This window comes from Chrysemys picta, chromosome 2 (genome assembly GCF_011386835.1).
Source record: "Chrysemys picta bellii isolate R12L10 chromosome 2, ASM1138683v2, whole genome shotgun sequence".
Lineage (NCBI taxonomy): Eukaryota > Metazoa > Chordata > Testudines > Emydidae > Chrysemys > Chrysemys picta.
In genome coordinates, this window is record NC_088792.1 from 20,807,082 (window position 1) to 20,824,286 (window position 17,205).

The window sequence follows — 17,205 nt, forward strand, 5'->3', positions numbered from 1 at the left end:
CAATTTGCTCTATCTAGAGAAAGTACTGGTAACTTATAGCACAGCCTTTCCTGCACTGTGCCACTAACGTGGCTCAAGAGTCAGCTTTTAGTTCTAACTGCCAGAGGATAGTTCAGTCTCTACACCAGGCAACTGTCCATCCTTGGTCTCTCTGGTGAAACTGTGAAGAAGGGCATCAGTTGTGATGTGTCAAGTATCAGGGGGTAGCCGTGTTAGTCTGTATCTACAAAAACAACAAGGAGTCTGGTGGCACCTTAAAGACTAACAGATTTATTTGGGCATAAGTTTTCGTTGGTAAAAATCTCACTTCTTCGGATGCATAGCACGAAAGCTTATGCCCAAATAAATCTGGTAGTTGTGATGTGGACACCTGTCTACAAGAAATGTGTCTGAGACTTTCCACTGATTTCCTACAGGCCATCAAACTGTCACTAGCAGCTTGGGCTAGAATTTAACCAGTGCCTTAGACGTAAAGGGTCCCTGGTCGATTTTTTTTATGGCTGTTTTGATGACTCACAGGTGGAAGGTACCTCACACCACCAGAGGCAGAAAAGGGGTGTCTCAGAACTTCCATGGTTTGTTTCTTCAAGAAGTCTGAGAGCTGCTGTTTCACCCTCCGAGAGACATCCCAAATAGAGTGGGATTGACAGTGTCCTTTAGATACTCCCTCATACTGGAAAGAAAATTACTTCTCTCAAAACTTAGTTGGGAGCAGAGCACTAATGTATTTCATAAAGTAGAAAGGGAAGCTTGGACAACCCTCTGAGATACCATTACTGGCCAGAATGGAAAGGTGCATGGTTTTCACAACTTGATGCTGGGATGAGAAGGGGCGGGGGGAGGAAAGGGACAGCTGTAGCCTACCCAGTTGCAGCCTTAGCTGCATATGAACTGCAGAGCCTCATTCCTTGCCACATACATGCTCTCGCTCCCCTGACCTGCCATCCAGCCACAGTCCTGCCAGACTCTAGCACCAGAGGCTGGAATCCCTAACCACTCTCCTCTGCTGAGGGTTGCTTTTCAGTTTCATTTCTGATCCATGTAGCAGGAGACCAGTGGAAGACTGAGCCTCACACATGGTTGAGGAGGTTGCCAGAGCCTGAGGTATGTAGCAAGCAGGCAGGGATGGAGATAGGGGGAGAAGAGAGGGCCTTATTATAGGTGGTGGGGGGAGCTGGATTGAGCCCAAGAAAATCAAGGCCCCGCTTTGAGAGGATGGTATATGGAAGTCCACAGACAAGTTGTCTAATTACAGTGAGAATGAGTCGCTGCATGTGTGTGTTATTTAAAGATCACATCGTCTAAAACAAAGCAATGAGCAAGGCTTGTTCTTTGTTACCCTGACAGTTAACCTCTCCTAACGAGGATCATTAGGACCCTGATCCTGCACCCACTGAACCAATGGCAACATTCCCTTTGGCACCAGTGGATGCAGAATTGAGCTCTAGATGAAAAAAAAAGTCCTTACTATCCTAGGGCTCAGTCCTAGCAATGACTTGTCACCCACCTCTCACGAGCATTCCTTCGGATCAGGTGGGCCTGTGGTCTTTAAATCATCGCAGTCCTGCTTGGGTGCAATGGTTTCACCCATTTGGTCTATTCTAGCCCCAGCTGAGTAGTTCAGATCCCCTTCTGAGGGTTTATTATTGTCCAATTGTAGGACATTTCCCTACAACTGGACAATAACAGGCCCACCCATTACTCCTGGTCCCAGCCCAAGGACCCTAAGAATAGCAACCACATGCCCCTATGTCCCTTTAACTACACTGCTTTCAGTTCCCTGGGCCACTTCCCCGCAGCCCCAGCCTTTGCCAAAGCTTCACCCTTACCTCAGGGACCATCTAAGCTCAGGCCCACAGCCAGCCAAAGCTCTTCCTCACTGCCCCAGTCCCTGCCAGCACTGAGCTATCCATGGGGCTACAGTTCCCTTTAGCCAACCAACACCATTTACACTCCTCTAGCTACAGGAAGGAACTGACTATCTCTAGCTCTGCAGTAACTTTTATACAGCCCTCCTGGGCCCTGATTGGCTGCTTCCCCTGCAGCCACTCTAGGCTGCTTGATGGACTCCTCTACTGCTCCTTTCCTGGGACAGGTGTTGCAGGACACTGAGGCCTCCAGCAAGGGGCCTCTGGGCCTAGTCCACCCCGTCATAGTCCTACAAATACCAATAGGCATAGAGCGTACTATTGTGAATAGTCCCACTGGCTTCCATGGGACTATGTTTAGTAATATGCTGTCTGGCAATACGTATTTGCAGGAGCAGGCCCCAGAGCTTGTTAAAATGGAAAGAATTAAACAAACAAACAAAAATGTTATAACCCCTAACGCTGCTTATCCAGTCAGTGGAATGACAACAGACTAGTCAGTTCCACTTCTGCTTCTATTATTATTTATAGTATGATGGCACCTAGAGGTCCCAACAGAGATCTGGACCTCACTGCACTAGACACTGGCCAGAGGCAGAGTACAAGATGGTCCCTGCTCTGAAGAGTTTACAGTCTAGATAGACAAAGGTGGGAAGAGAAACAGAGGCACCAGAAGGTGTCTTGCCTAAGATCTCAGAACAGGTCAGTGGCAGAACCAGAACTACAACCCGCATCTCCTGTCTTCCAAGCCAGTGCCCAGTGAACACACTGCCTCTCTTCTAACCACTCTCCCTTCTCTTGCACTCTGTTAATAATGCTGCTGTGCTCTGACTGCAGGGAGATGTTTAAATCCAAACAATAGGCAGTTTTCATTAGTTTGCATTTATTAAATTCCTAAAACACCCTTTGCATTAATATTCAGTTTTGTAAAACATTCTTCTTCTCAGAAAACTGCGCTAAAAATTGGCAATAAAATATGCATATTTATGGGACTGTATTAACACCTGACAGTGTCCTTTCAAAATCTGTTGCCTTCGATGAATGGCTGTACTACATTGCACATTTGGATGCACAAAACTTTTAAAACTGCAATAATAAAATTTAACCATAGTGTAATAGAACGTAATAGGATTGTTATTTCCTGCAAAATTATTACACTTGCAGCAGCTGTCTTCCTTGAATTTTTGCTTTAAGACTAAACGACTTATTCCTCATTATTGTCTCATATTATACAAAGTATTCTAACAGGGCCTGGAAACGGAATACCATGTTAACAATATATACTTTAGTAAATTTATGTCCATATTGATGCTGAAGGCATACCTGAGATTGCATAACCATACTGTATATTTCTATTATACTGTAAGTACAGTCTCAGACATAATAGGATTTATTCATAGTATATTTACTCCACGGATGCAAGCATAAATATGTAAATGTCTGAAGCTTAGACTGGGAATTGCCTACTGCTGCTTTCAAGTCATGCAGCATTCTCTGCACTCTAAATGAAGGTTGACAGCAGAAAAGGCAGAGCTGTACTTCCAAGGAAAAGTATTACAGAAGGATCAAGCTTGCATATCATTAGTTTGCCATTGAATTATAATACAGAATGACAGTGGACACACAGTTGGAGCTTCCAGCACTACTTTCTTGAATTGAGCAACTGTGTAGTGCGAGAGTGAACATTTTTGATTTGGGAAGGTCCCGTCACAGAGTGGTTTGACCAAAGAAAGCCCTCTTTTTATATCAAATTCATGTACCAAGTAACTCTGTGTTGAAACTAATCTAATTAAAGGGTTCTGATCTTGTTTACAGGTTGTTAAGAATGAACAGATCAGCAGAATGCCTACAGAAGCAGTCAGACAATTTTTTTTTCTGGAATAAAAATTGGAATTCCAGAAACCTGTTGGGTCAGATCGTCATCTAGAGTAAATCGACATAGCTCGATTGACTTTAGTGGAACTGTGCCAGTTTTCACCAGCAGAGATCTGTCCCATTGTCTCCTCATCAGCAGGAGTTACAGAATGGGATGGGGTAGGGATAGCTCAGTGGTTTGAGCATTGGCCTGCTAAACCCAGGGTTATGAGTTCAATCCTTGAGGGGGCCACTTGGGGATCTGGGGCAAAATCAGTACTTGGTCCTGCTAGTGAAGGCAGGGGGCTGGACTCAATGACCTTTCAAGGTCCCTTCCAGTTCTAGGAGATGGGATATCTCCATTAATTATAAGAAAAGGCGAGTTTGTGATTAGAACTTCCTCTGAGGCAACAAACTCAAGTCACAGAATTATTTTTCAAAGTCGAAAAAAAAATTAATAAAAATTGCTCACAAGGCAGTTGCTGAAGGGTAGCTGGACCAAGAGAGAATAATCCAAGCTCGGCTGCTGCAGCTCCTGGTCTAAGTAAATATGTGAGTAATCGTCTTTAGCTTTGAATACATTTTAATTCACACCTTTCCAGCCACTTATGGCTTCTGCGTGCATATTTTTTAAAAAATGAATCAATTGCCCATAAAAGGTGTCAGATTGTCAACACTGGAAATGAAATCCTTTGGTTACTGAACAGACGCCAAACAGCATGTGTAAGCTTACCAGTCAATTTACCGCTAGTGTTACCTGGAGGTGCACACCTCATGGTGAGAAGGTGTCAGGAACAATTCCTCCAGTGGCTTCCATTGCAGTGTGACCCTTCCACACCCTGTGACTTCAACCACAAACTAGCCCTTAGTCTCTTTTCTTTGCTTATGGCTTTGTGCTATTTGTCATGCTGCCCCCTATGCTGCCTGCAATGCTGTCTGGATCCTCATTTACCAAGTGTCCTCTCCTTCAGATTCCTCCCCAAACCTCACTCCTCCCTCAGCATTAATAATGCCTTCAACCTCCATCTGAAGTGTGATCTTGTGTTTTTCTTATTTAGACTGTAAGCTTGTCAGGGCAGGGATGTCTTTGCATTTGTGAAGTGAAGGGTAAATTCAGGACATTACACAACTGTTGTGTAATACTAAAATTAATGGGCCAGATCCTCAGCTAGTATAAATTGTCTTAGCTTCATTGACTTCAATGAAATTCAGCTCACAAACTGAGGATCATACCCAATAATTTTAAACAGTTGCCTTCAAAGTAAAAGGCTCTGTTAGAACCATTTAACACTACTTCTTCTGAGCTTCCTGACACAGTGGGACAAATTCATTCCAGGAATAACCACTACACCCCAAGATCAGCAATGAATTTGGCTCACTTAAGGGCCTAGCCCAGGGGTGGGCAAACTACGGCCCATGGGCTGCATCCGGCCCATCAGGCCTTTTAATCCATCCATCAAGCTCCCGCCGGGGACCGGGATCAAGGGCTTGTTCCGCTCCGGCACTCCAGCCAGGGAGCGGGTCAAGGGCTTACTGCGTGGCTCCCAGAAGCAGCGGTGGGCTCTCCGCATGCTGCCCCCGCCCCAAGCAGCTCCCATTGGCTGGGAACTGCGGCCAATGGGAGCTGCAGGGGCGGCACCTGCAGACGGGGCAACGCGCAGAGCTGCATAGCTGGTACCACGCCTCCGCGTAGGAGCCATTGGGGGGTATGCCACTGCTTCTGGGAGCTGCAGGGTGGTGCCTGCGGACAGGGCAGCGCACATAGCTACCTGGCTGCGCCTCTGCGTAGGAACCAGAAGGGGGACATGCTGCTGCTCCCGGGAGCTGCTTGAGGAAAGCGCCACCTGGAGCCTGCACCCAAGCCCCGCCCCGCCCAACCCCGTCCCAGCCCCGATCCCCCTCCCGCCCTCTGAACCCCTCAGTCTCAGCCCAGAGTACCCCCTCCTGCACTCAAACCCCTCATCCCCAGCCCCACCACAGAACTTGCACCCCCAGCCAGAACCCTAACCCCCCACCCCATCCCGGAGTTCCCTCCCACACCCTCAACTCTTCATTTCTGGCCCCACCCCAGATCCCGCACCCCCAGCATGGAGCCCTCATGTCCTCCCACACCCCAACCCCCAATTTCGTGAGCATTCATGGCCCACTGTACAATTTTTATACCCAGATGTGGCCCTCGGGCCAAAAAGTTTGCCCACCCCTGGCTTAGCCCCTTGAAGACAATGGGAAGAATCTTTTTGAACTCAAACTTCAGACCAGGCCCTCAATCTCCATCTGAATGGATGTCTTGATACATTGGAAATAAAATCTACAGGCACCATCACTTTCACCTAATGAAGGACAATGGCAACATTCCTTCTCATTATAATCTTCCTATAAAAACCCATCACAATCTTTACTGAACACTAAACCATCAGGTGTTGGAAGAAAAGGCAACAACCTAGAACTTAAAAATATAAAGGTCCTTTTAATTAAAGGTTTAAAACAGCAAGAAGGCACCAACGCATCTTTGTCTTATCTCTCAGATAAAGACCTCTTGGGCTAAGCTTGGCAAATCCTTATCTGACAGATAAAGGACCACTATCATGATGGGCCTTATCGCTTAATTAAATCGTAATACTATGAACAATGAAGTCAATAATTTGTTATACAAGAGAGCACTTCAAATTGTGTCTGTATTGGACAAAGCATCTCTATTGGCTCTCTGTATTGTGGATGCTGTAATGGGTCATGTTTTGTAACCTGTTCCTGGGCAGGAAGGAACTGATTATAAACAAAGCTTAACGTGGATAGCCTGAGATAAATAAATCTGCTGGACTGACCAGATAAATGAAAGAGCCCAGGAAGAAACTGATTTGACATATTAAGGACCTGATCCTGCCAGCCCTTCATGTGTGGATGGACGTCAATGGAGGTTCTGCATATAGAACATTTATAGGATCTGGCCCAGCCAAAAGGCAGCTCAGCAGCACAATGTAAAAGTGAATATATCCCTAAATCATTTTTAAAACATTGTGAAATCAATTAAACAAACACAGTGAATGAGAACAAACACCCAGGGGTGAGTCCTGATAGTAAGTAATAGAACTATAGTTCACATCAGTGTAACATTGATGTCTACGTACACCAGTGTGAGAGGAGAATTAACCCAATAACATATCAGTAGTGTTTACACAGCAACAAATACCATAGTACAGTGGTTTTCAACCTGTGGTCTGCGGATGCCTGGTGGTCCACGGACTATGTCTAAGTATTCCAGAGGGGTCTGCATCTCCATTTGAAATTTTCTAGGGGTCAGCAAACAAAAAAAGGTTGAAAACCACTGCCCTAATATCAAGATTCCTTTTTTAAAATCAGCCTTCCATGAACATCAAACCCAAAGTTATCTTGTTTGCTACTTCCAAGTGTATTTTTAGAAAACTGTTTAATACTTGCAATTCTTTACAAATAAACCCATTATTAAAATAAAGCACTGGCAAGATCTTTCATAGTATCAAATGCATATGCAAAACATCAAATAACATCCATTGTAAGGGACCAAGGCCTAGACAGTCTGGCCCAGTGATCACAGATGTGCTGGTGTCCAAATGCTGACGACTGCCATAAGACAAGTATCAGCTATGCATCCGAAGAAGTGAGGTTTTCACCCATGAAAGCTTATGCCCAAATAAATCTGTTAGTCTTTAAGGTGCCACCAGACTCCTTGTTGTTTTTGCCATAAGACAGTAGTCCATGAGCAGGGGTCGGAAGAATCACTAGAGCCAGGTTCAATAAGTAAGAGTCAGGGTTAGAGTCAGGCCTGGGTCAGAAACCAGAAGTAGTACGAGGTTGGAATCAGAAGGCAAGAGTCAAAGTCGGAGATCAGAAGACAAGATGTGGTCAGGAGTCACAACAGGCCAGAAAGCAGTGTGGTTGCCAAGACAACTTCCTGGGACACCCTCCAGGGTTAAATAATGTACTTGACCAATCAGAGGGCCACAGGCTGTAGTAGAAAGAAAAACCCTGAGACATGAGGCCTGGTATAAGAGTCCCGGTATGAGCCTGAGGCCTGAACTAAAGTAGTAGTCAGGCCCTGCTAATATAAAGCAAAGTTAGCAAAAATCAGGCTAAGAGTAGAAGTCAGGCCCTGCTATATAATGTGCTTACTTGCAAGTTCACAGAAACTAGCAAGAACAGGCCTGGTATTGCAAGAACACACACATTCCTAAGAAGTGCTAGGCACAGGACACTCATGCAAACACATTAAAGAAGGGCATGGGCGGCGGGTATAATAGGCCCAGGGAGACTAAGCCTCCGCTAACCCAGGCCCCCCATGCAGAAGAGTGGTACCAGAACACCCCACTACAGGGTTATGGTGTAAATGCATTCCTCGAAGATGATACAAGGACACAGTGACCCCCTCGTAAAGATAAGGTTAGGATGACAGGGTGATGAATAGAGATGTTTTGATCGAACCAACCTGTATAAGGTAAAGGGTTGTAACTAGTTATGTTAGAGGGGCAATATGTAACTTGTTTGTATCAATGTATAAAGGAGAGGCTCAGAGGGAGTGTCTTTGGCCAGCCAAGGGCGGAATGGAAAGTCCTGCCATTCACTGAGCTGAGTCCATAGTCACGGGCATACATCTCTTAGTATCCCTGTAGAGTCTGTCGGGTGCTATTAACATGCTTCGTCGACAGTAAACCTGGCTGGGTGCCTTCGCTACTAAACCATGTCTTGTGGTCTTATTGGGCAGTTCAATGGGAGCCTGCTGTATGGGCTCTCTGGCCAGAACCAGTGCAGCACACAAAGAGAACACACATGCAACCAATGACTAACTACATAGGCTACTGTCATTCTGGACCCTTTGGGCGGTACTTCCTGCAGCACTCAATTTCTACAGTGTTGCCTGGATCTGGCTCTGCCTGCTGTCCTAGTAGGAATGTCAGCTAGCTGTCGCAGACTCTACAGACCCGGGTTCTAGTCCCACAGATCCTTACATTACCCTTCTTCAGGGGTGCCCCATTGTTGGGCCTGGTTTGTCCAGGTGGTCTTGATGAAAACTTTTGACCAGGTCAGGGGATGGACATGGACACCAGGTTTCCAGGAGTGATCTTCAGGACCTTAGCCCTCCCAATCAACTAGGTAGTACAGTCTCCCCCTCTGCAGTTTAGAGTTGAGGCCAGCCTCTCTCATTCCTTTGGACCTGGACTGGTGGGGGTGTCTGTTGGGACCAGTCAGGAGGGAGGTCCTCTATGTAAGGCTTCAGGAGGGATACATGGAAAATAGGGTGTATTTTAAGGGATCGAGGGACCTGCAATTTGAAGGTGACTGGATTGATTTGCTGACAAATCTGGAACAGTCCAAGGTCTAGGGGATGTCCTGTTTGTACAGAGATATTTTGCTGCAAGCCAGACCTTCTGACCCACAGTGAGAGCTGGGCCTTCCTGGTGTTGATGGTCTGTATAATGCTGGTAGTTCCTTTTCGCATCTTTGACGTGGTCCTTGAGCTCTTCCTGGATTTGATGAATTCATTGGATTCAGCTGGCGGCTGCTGGATTTGGGAAGACTGCTGGAAAGGCCAGGTGGAAGTGAGGATGGAACCCGTAATTTGAAAAAAAAGGGGATCTGCCCCATGGAGAAGTGGTTGGTAGTGTTGTATGAGAACTCGGCATAAGGATGGAGGGAGAACCAGTTATCTTGATGGTAGTTGACAAAGCACCTTCGGCATTGTGCTAATACTTGATTCACCCCCTCTGTCTGCCCATCTGGCTGGGGGGTGTGATGCAGAAGAGGTAAAAGGCTGAAGGTCCATTAACCAGAACATTTCATGCCAAAAGCATGAGACAAACTGTGGGCCCCAGTTTGAATTGATAGTGTCCCGAAGCCCATGAAGACGGATCACATGCACCACTAGGAGTTGAGCCATTGTGTCAGCAAAGGGCAGGCAGTCACAGGGGATGATGTGTGCCATTTTGGTCAGTTGGTCTATAACAGTCAAGACTACTGTGTACCTGAACAAGAGTGGGACGGCACATAGGTGGTCTGGCCTAGTGGTCACAGCTGGCTGGTGTCCACACATCAAGGACAGCCATAAAAAAGTAGTCCATGAGCAGTGGTCATAGGAATGGCTAGAGTCAGGTTCAGTAAACAAGAGTCAGGGTCACACTCAGGCCGAGATTGGAGACCAGAGATCAGAAGTAGTACCAGGCTGAAATCAGAAGGCAAGAGTCAGGGTCAGAGTAAAGCTGGAGTCAGAGACCAGAGATTGGAAAACAGGATGTGGTTGGGAGTTGCAGCAGGCCTGAAGTCTATGTGGATTGCCCAGGGTTAAATAGTACGCTTGACCAATCAGAGGGCTGCTGGGTTCTGTGTCACACTGTCTGGAGCAGCATGCAACTGTGAGTGCCCACTTCAGGGCAGACTGTCAAAAACAGAGCAGACACCCCAAACTGGTGGCATGTTCTATAATTAGATTTCACCAAGCTGGTTAGAAATGTCTCCTGCTGACAATGGTTCATTTTAATTAATTAGCCTCTTAGAGTTGGTTGGGCAACTCCCACCTTTTCATGTTCTCTGTATGTATATATATATAATCTCCTCACTATATGTTCCATTCTATGCATCCGATGAAGTGGGCTGTAGCCCACGAAAGCTTATGCTCAAATAAATTTGTTAGTCTCTAAGGTGCCACAAGTACTCCTGTGCTTTTTGCGGATACAGATTAACACGGCTGCTACTCTGAAAAATGTCAACTCTGGATCACTATACCAGTCATACCATAGAGTCATAGACAGTCAGTCCCCTTAGACTCTCCAGTCTATCTTGCCACCCTGGCAAGCTGGACTTAGTGATAAATGGTCAGTCACACCAAAAATCACAAAACATTCAGGTTGCTTCCAGTCCCAAGAGACCAGTCACTTACCCCAAATCAACTGGTACTTTAAGGGTAGGTCTATACTTACCTCCGGGTCTGGCGGTAAGCAATCGATCTTCTGGGATCGATTTATCGTGTCATGTCTAGACGTGATAAATCGATCCCGGATCGATCCCAGAAGTGCTCGCCGTCGACACCGGTACTCCTGCTCCGCGAGAGGAGTACATGGAGTCGACGTGGGAGCCTGCCTGCCGCGTCTGGACCCGCGGTAAGTTCGAACTAAGGTACTTCGACTTCAGCTACGTTATTCACGTAGCTGAAGTTGTGTATCTTAGTTCGAAGTGGGTGGTTAGTGTGGACCAGGCCTAAATCTTACAAAGACAATCGCTGTAACCAGTCCTGTAATAAACTAACTATCTAAAGGTTCATTAACTAGGAAAAAGAAATAAAAGAATTATTTACAGGTTAAAGCAAGCAAACATATACACACACAAATGAGTTACCATCTATGATTCCTAAAGATGACAGAGATGTGGTAAACTGTCATTTCAAAATATCTTCCAGGGTGGACCCAGGGGGCTCCTGTGGTGAGCTCTGCCTTTGTTTAATGTCTCTGGCCCTGTGACAGTTAAACAGCAACGAGAGGATCAATTTTCCTGTGACCCTGTTTTATCTTTTACTTTTGGCCTCCCAGTCCATGAGACGAGCTCCCTTGCACATAGCATTTCCAAGGTGAGATAGGGCCATTCACCAATCCTTTGTATTGTGACATTTCTTAATGGCCATGCCTAGGTTCACAAGTTCAGAGCTAACATTTTCAGAATTGTAGAGCAAAACTTACATATTTCCTTATAGCCTGGAATACTGACATTACAAGTGAGATTAATGCATGTAGCAACTTACAAGCATTCCATAGAGTCTAAACACTAAATACATTCTTATCAGACTAATATCTGTTTTTCACAAAACTAACATACACGTGAGCTGGTTTGGTTTCCTGCTATGCTTGTCAGTTCTTAGCTAATGCCTATGGGCTTGGCGAGAGCTGGCACTTAGCTTACCAGTGCCACATATTGTCACTCTGGACCTTTTGGGTGGTACTGCCTGTGGCACCCAGTCTCCACAGTGTTCCCTGGCAGTAGCTCTGCCTAGCCTTCCAGTGGCAATGTGGGAATATTAGGCATCCCAGGTTCTAGTCCCACAGCTCCTTACATCCGTTCAGTCACTAAATTCAAGCAGGATACAAGATCAGGATCAAACCCTACCCCATACTAATTCTGAACTCATGTCCTCCCAATCCATCCCAGCAGGCAGAAGCCTGACCAAATGGACAAATCCTGCTGTGTGCTCTTTAGGCCAATAAATCTAGATTCTGTTCTAGCAGTGGGTGAAGCAAAATACACAGTAGAGGCCCTGTAATGCCTGCAGCTCTCACCCCGCAGTGTGAAAATGTAGACTGTTAGAGAGTCCCTGAGACTACCTGCTGGAGTCGTTCTGTAATACAGACCTCTGTCTGCTAGGAGTAGGACATCAACATACTTAGTGCTTGTTACCAGGATGATCAGTGTAGTATAAGCACTGTGTTTTGGATCTCATTCCCACAGAAGGCGATGGGAGCTTTAAAATGTATGTGATTAGTGCTGACAATGGCGTTAGAATGGTACATTAAAAGCAGATTAAGACAATCCCTGACCACAACTAACGTCAATAGAAGAAGGATCAGGGCCCACGACAGACAGGTTATCACATAGCAGTTAGATGTTGGAGCTACATTCTCAACAGTGTCAAACTGTAAGCCACCTTTCCATCTGCCCAAGGACCAAAATTGGCCATTAGTGTACTTAGAGCAGTCACAAGGCTGCTCCAACTTGTATCAGCTAGAATGGTCCCCCTAGGGAACATTCTGTAGGCTTGAATTCTCTGGAGCTCAGATGATTGGGCCATCATCATTTCCATGCCACACTTCAGGCCCATCCTCACACAACCCCTGCACAGAACAGGGGAGTGGGTAGCATAAAGCCTGGGAAACTGCAGCTCTCAGTTTAGGATAGTTATAAGTATACTTTGTGTTGCTAGTGTGGTGCAAAGGGGGCTAACCTAGGGCCAAAGGTCTAGCCCTTGGATTTTAATGCTAGATCTTCCTGGCAAATTACACTCCTATGTATGCATTCTCTGGTCCCTGTAGGACCTGTGCATCCCCAACTCCTGCATATTTGGCAAGCTTTTCTCTATATGCCTTCCAAATTTTAAAGGGCAGAACATCAACAGTTGGTAATTTATGCCAGAAAACCACAATGGGCCAAATTACTCCCTGATGTAATTCTAGTGAAGCCAATAGAGTTCCATTAGGGAAGCATTTGGCCTAGTATTTATTTTATTGAAATTTAAGGAATACACAGCATAAATTAAAGCAAAATTAATAATTGCTATTTATTATTTGCATTGCAGTAGTGTTTACAGGCCCCATTGGGACTGCAGCCCCTTTGTACCAGGTGCTGAGCCACAAGCTTATATGTGGGGGAAGATCTCTCTATGCCTGTGCAAAACTCCATTGAATTCAGTGGGGCTCCATGTGGGAGCAGGGCTCCGCTCATGCGTATGAGTTGGTGGATCTGGGTCACATTAGAAAGTTGTTGCCCTGAAGAGCTTAACACTGAAATGAGATGCAACAAGTGGGTTAACAACCAACAATAATGCGGTGGGAAACAGGATGAAGACTACAGTGATAAAACAAGCAGACATACAGTTTAGCTATTGCACAACATGGTTATTTCAGATTTCATTGCAGAATTGTTGTTTTTCATATTTATGTTAAATCCTCTGCCTATTTCCTTTAATCTTCTTTCTGTTCCCTTTTCTGCACTTATCACTCTGGGAAATGTAATTAAAGATAATGGCTGTCTTATATGTGTATATATCTTTTAATTCTTCGGCTCAAGGTCAGCAACAACCAATATGCCATGGTCATCAGTGCACACGCCCCAACATTTGATGATGAGGAAGACAACAAGGAGAAGTTTTATAGCGCTCTTGATGCAGTTCTCACAGCCAAACCTAAGGCCGACAAACTCATCCTCCTGGGAGATTTCAATGCCAGAGTCGGATGGGACTCCTAACCCTGGAGTGGCACAATAGGCAAAGAAGGGGTGGGAAATGTAAACTCCAATGGTATTCTCCTCCTCAGCAAATGTGTGGAGCATGACCTGCTCATCACAAATACCATCTTTAGGCAGAGTAACAAATTTAAGACCACCTGGAACATCCTCGGTCCAAACACTGGCACTTCCTTGACTATGTTATTGTCAGAGCCTGAGATTATGCCGATGCCAGTATAACACGAGCCATGACAGATACAGATCACTGTTGGACAGACCATCCATTAGTAAGATCAATCATGTACCTGCAGGTCGCTCCACCACACCGCAAACACCCAAAGACTAAGCGAAAGCGGTACAATGTCAAAGCACTTCAAGACGAAGCCAGCAGCGAGACATTCCAGCAACACTTGTCTGAGAAACTCTCTAAATTGCCTGATAAAATCACTGACATTCAAGAGCACTGGGATCAACTTAAAAATACCATTCACAGTGCATGTGCTGAAACTATAGGATATTCCACTGATCGGCACCAAGACTGGTTTAAGAAAAACAACAAAGAAATCTTAGAATTAATTCAACAGAAAAGAAATGCATTCTGTAACTGGCAAAATGATTCCTCTAACCAATGAAAACATGAGGCTTATCACCTACTCAAAGCCGAAGTCCAAAGGAGGCTATGTGACATCAAACATAAGGGGCGGCAAAAGAAGGCCTCTGAGATCCAGGGTTTCGTAGACCAGGATGACATGAGAAGCTTCTTTCAAGCAACAAAAGCTATATATGGATCAAGCTCCAAAGGCCCAACCCCCTTACATTCACAGGATGGTTCCACCCTGTTCAAGGACAATGCGGCCACTAAACAATGCTGGAAGGAGCACTTTGAGAGCCTACTAAACCGTGAATCCATGGTCTCTGAAGACACCATCGAGCCTATTCCACAACGCTCAGCAATGAAACACCTTGCTGATCCCCCATCTTCTGAGGAAGTCCAGCATGTCATCACCGAGACAAAAAATCACAAGGCACCAGGCCCAGATGGCACCCCAGCTGAGGTTTTTAAAGCTGGTGGAACAATGCTCCAGCACAAACTTTGCCAACTCCTTGACAAAATTTGGACCTGCGAAGAAATTCCACCTAAGAACGCCAACATTGTTACAATATTCAAGAAAAGGGACAAATCTTTGTGCAGGAACTACAGAGGTATTGCCCTCCTCTCCATCAGAGGGAAGATCCTTGGCCAGATCCTACTAAACTGCCTTCTCCCCCTTGCCAAGAGACTCCTCCCTGAATCACAGTGCAACTTCAGGTCATCCCAAGGCACAACTGACATGATCTTCATGGCACGACACATTCAGGAGAAGTGCAGAGAGCAACACCAGGAACTGCTCATGGCATTCATCCATCTAACCAAGGCCTCTGACTCTATCAATCATGATGCCCTATGGAAGGTGCTGTGTAGGTTTGGCTGTCCACAGAAATTCATTTCCATCATCAGACTACTCCATGGGATGGCTGCCACCATTCTGTGCAACGGCTCAGAGACTGAACCATTCATCATTTGCATTAGTGTCAAGCAGGGCTGTGTCATTGCTCCAACACTCTTCTCTATTTACCTCACCATGATCCTGCTTCTCATCCATGACTGCCTTCCTGATGGAATCAGGATATGGATGGCCAACTCCTCAATCTCCGACAAAAAATCTAAGATCACGAGAATTGGCTTAACTGATAACAGTGCTACCTCAGGAGGATTCTCAGGATCAGCTGGGAAGACAGACACACTAACATCAGCATTATAGAAGTGCATGTCATGAAACACCAACTCCGCTGGGCTGGCCACTGTGTATGTATGCCTAACACTCGCCTCCCGAAGCAAGTACTCTTCTCTCAATTAAGGCTGGGAAGAAGGGCTCGCAGAGGGTAGCGGAAGTGCTTCAAAGACATACTGAAAGTACACTTTAAAAAGGAAGGCGTCAACCCAACAAACTGGGAGGACTCAGTGCAGAACAGAACACAGTGGCACCACACCATACACCAAGCCACAGCTCACTTTGAGGCGAGCAGATGTGCTCATGAGACAGAGAAGCAACAAAAGAGGAAAGAAAGGGCACAACAGTCCAGCCAACAACTATGTCTCCTCCAAGATTACACCTGTCGCTTCTGTGAGAAAATCTGCAGGGCACAAAATGGGCTTCCTTGCTACTTAAAAACCCATCAATGAACCCCCTTAGCAGACATCATCCTCGCATTGAGGGATAGCGAAAGAAGATTTTTAACAAGTCCAGTCTCCCCCACTACCAGTATACAAGGCCTGATTGATTTCAGTTGGCATTGGATCAGACCAATAGACACCTGCAAATTAATTTCAGTAGGCATTGGATCAGACCAATAGACACCTGCAAATTAATTTCAGTAGGCATTGGATCAGACCAATAGACACCTATAAAAAGAACAACCTTGCACACCTTGTCAGGTGTGTATTGAATCCAGCATTTCTCATCAGGTACATGTTGGTACAGTGTGATGATTGTGGGCTTAACTGCAGCAGGTGCAACAGAATGTTTACTTGGCCACATGGCACTGTCATGACAGCTAAGGATGCACATACAGAATGCATCTTGTGGTTTACTTTCTGCACTGGAAGAGGCAGGCTGGGGCTGGAACTAACTTTGCTTAGAAGAAGGTTGCCAAGAGCTCAGACACCATTTTGAAAGGAAATGACGTGTCCAGGCTCACGATTTAAGGGCTGACAGGCTGGGTCTAAGGATGGGGCATCCATCTACCTCAGCCTGGAGAGATAAGAGACCAAAGCCATATGTATTTGTTCTGGCAGACTAGATGGGTACTTGAATACAAGTTTCTGAGGAGGGAAGGTGTGGTAAAACCCTTAACCCCAAAACTATGACACCAGGAAAACAATACAGGTTATTGTTAGGGTACTGACTTTAATACCTCCCTAGCTCTTATATAGCACTCTTCATCAGTAGGTCTAAATTGCTTTACAAAAAGAAGTCAGTATGATTACCTCCATTTTACAAAATGAGAAACTGAAACACAGAGAAGCAAAGTAACTTGCCAAAGGTCACCCAGCTGGCCAGTGGCAGAGCCAGGAGTAGAACCCAGATCCCTACTCTGTTCAGGGAAAAATCTTAATTAGTATGGTTCACCTCTAGTCTCCATCTTGTTTTACAAAACAACAAGTAGGACTCCATTTTGGGCGCCCTCCTTCACGAAGAGCTCCCCGTCCCTCCTCCCCTGCCTTTTTCAAATTAGAGTGGGAAAGGGCATGGAGTTGGAATCACGTGACAGAATAGTCTGCCTAGCAACCGCAGACTATTTCGGTGGCAGCCTTACTGCTGCTAGGGGCTGTCCACCCTAGCGACAGTGAGTGTCTCCCACACTATGAAAGGAGTCCTAGCTAGGCCAGGATTGTAGTATGTGATACCAGGTTACCTCTGTTGTCATACACCGCATGCACCCATTTCCATCAGCAAGTCCGCATACTACCACTCAGGATGACGCACAGGGA

The 17,205-nt window shown here is 45.8% G+C and overlaps 1 long non-coding RNA gene across 1 annotated transcript in view; it reads right to left on the reverse strand.

Annotated features, from left to right (window-relative positions):
• LOC135981261 (uncharacterized) overlaps positions 1-17,205 on the reverse strand; it is a 34,712-nt gene that overhangs the window by 13,567 nt on the left and 3,940 nt on the right. The window lies entirely within an intron of this gene.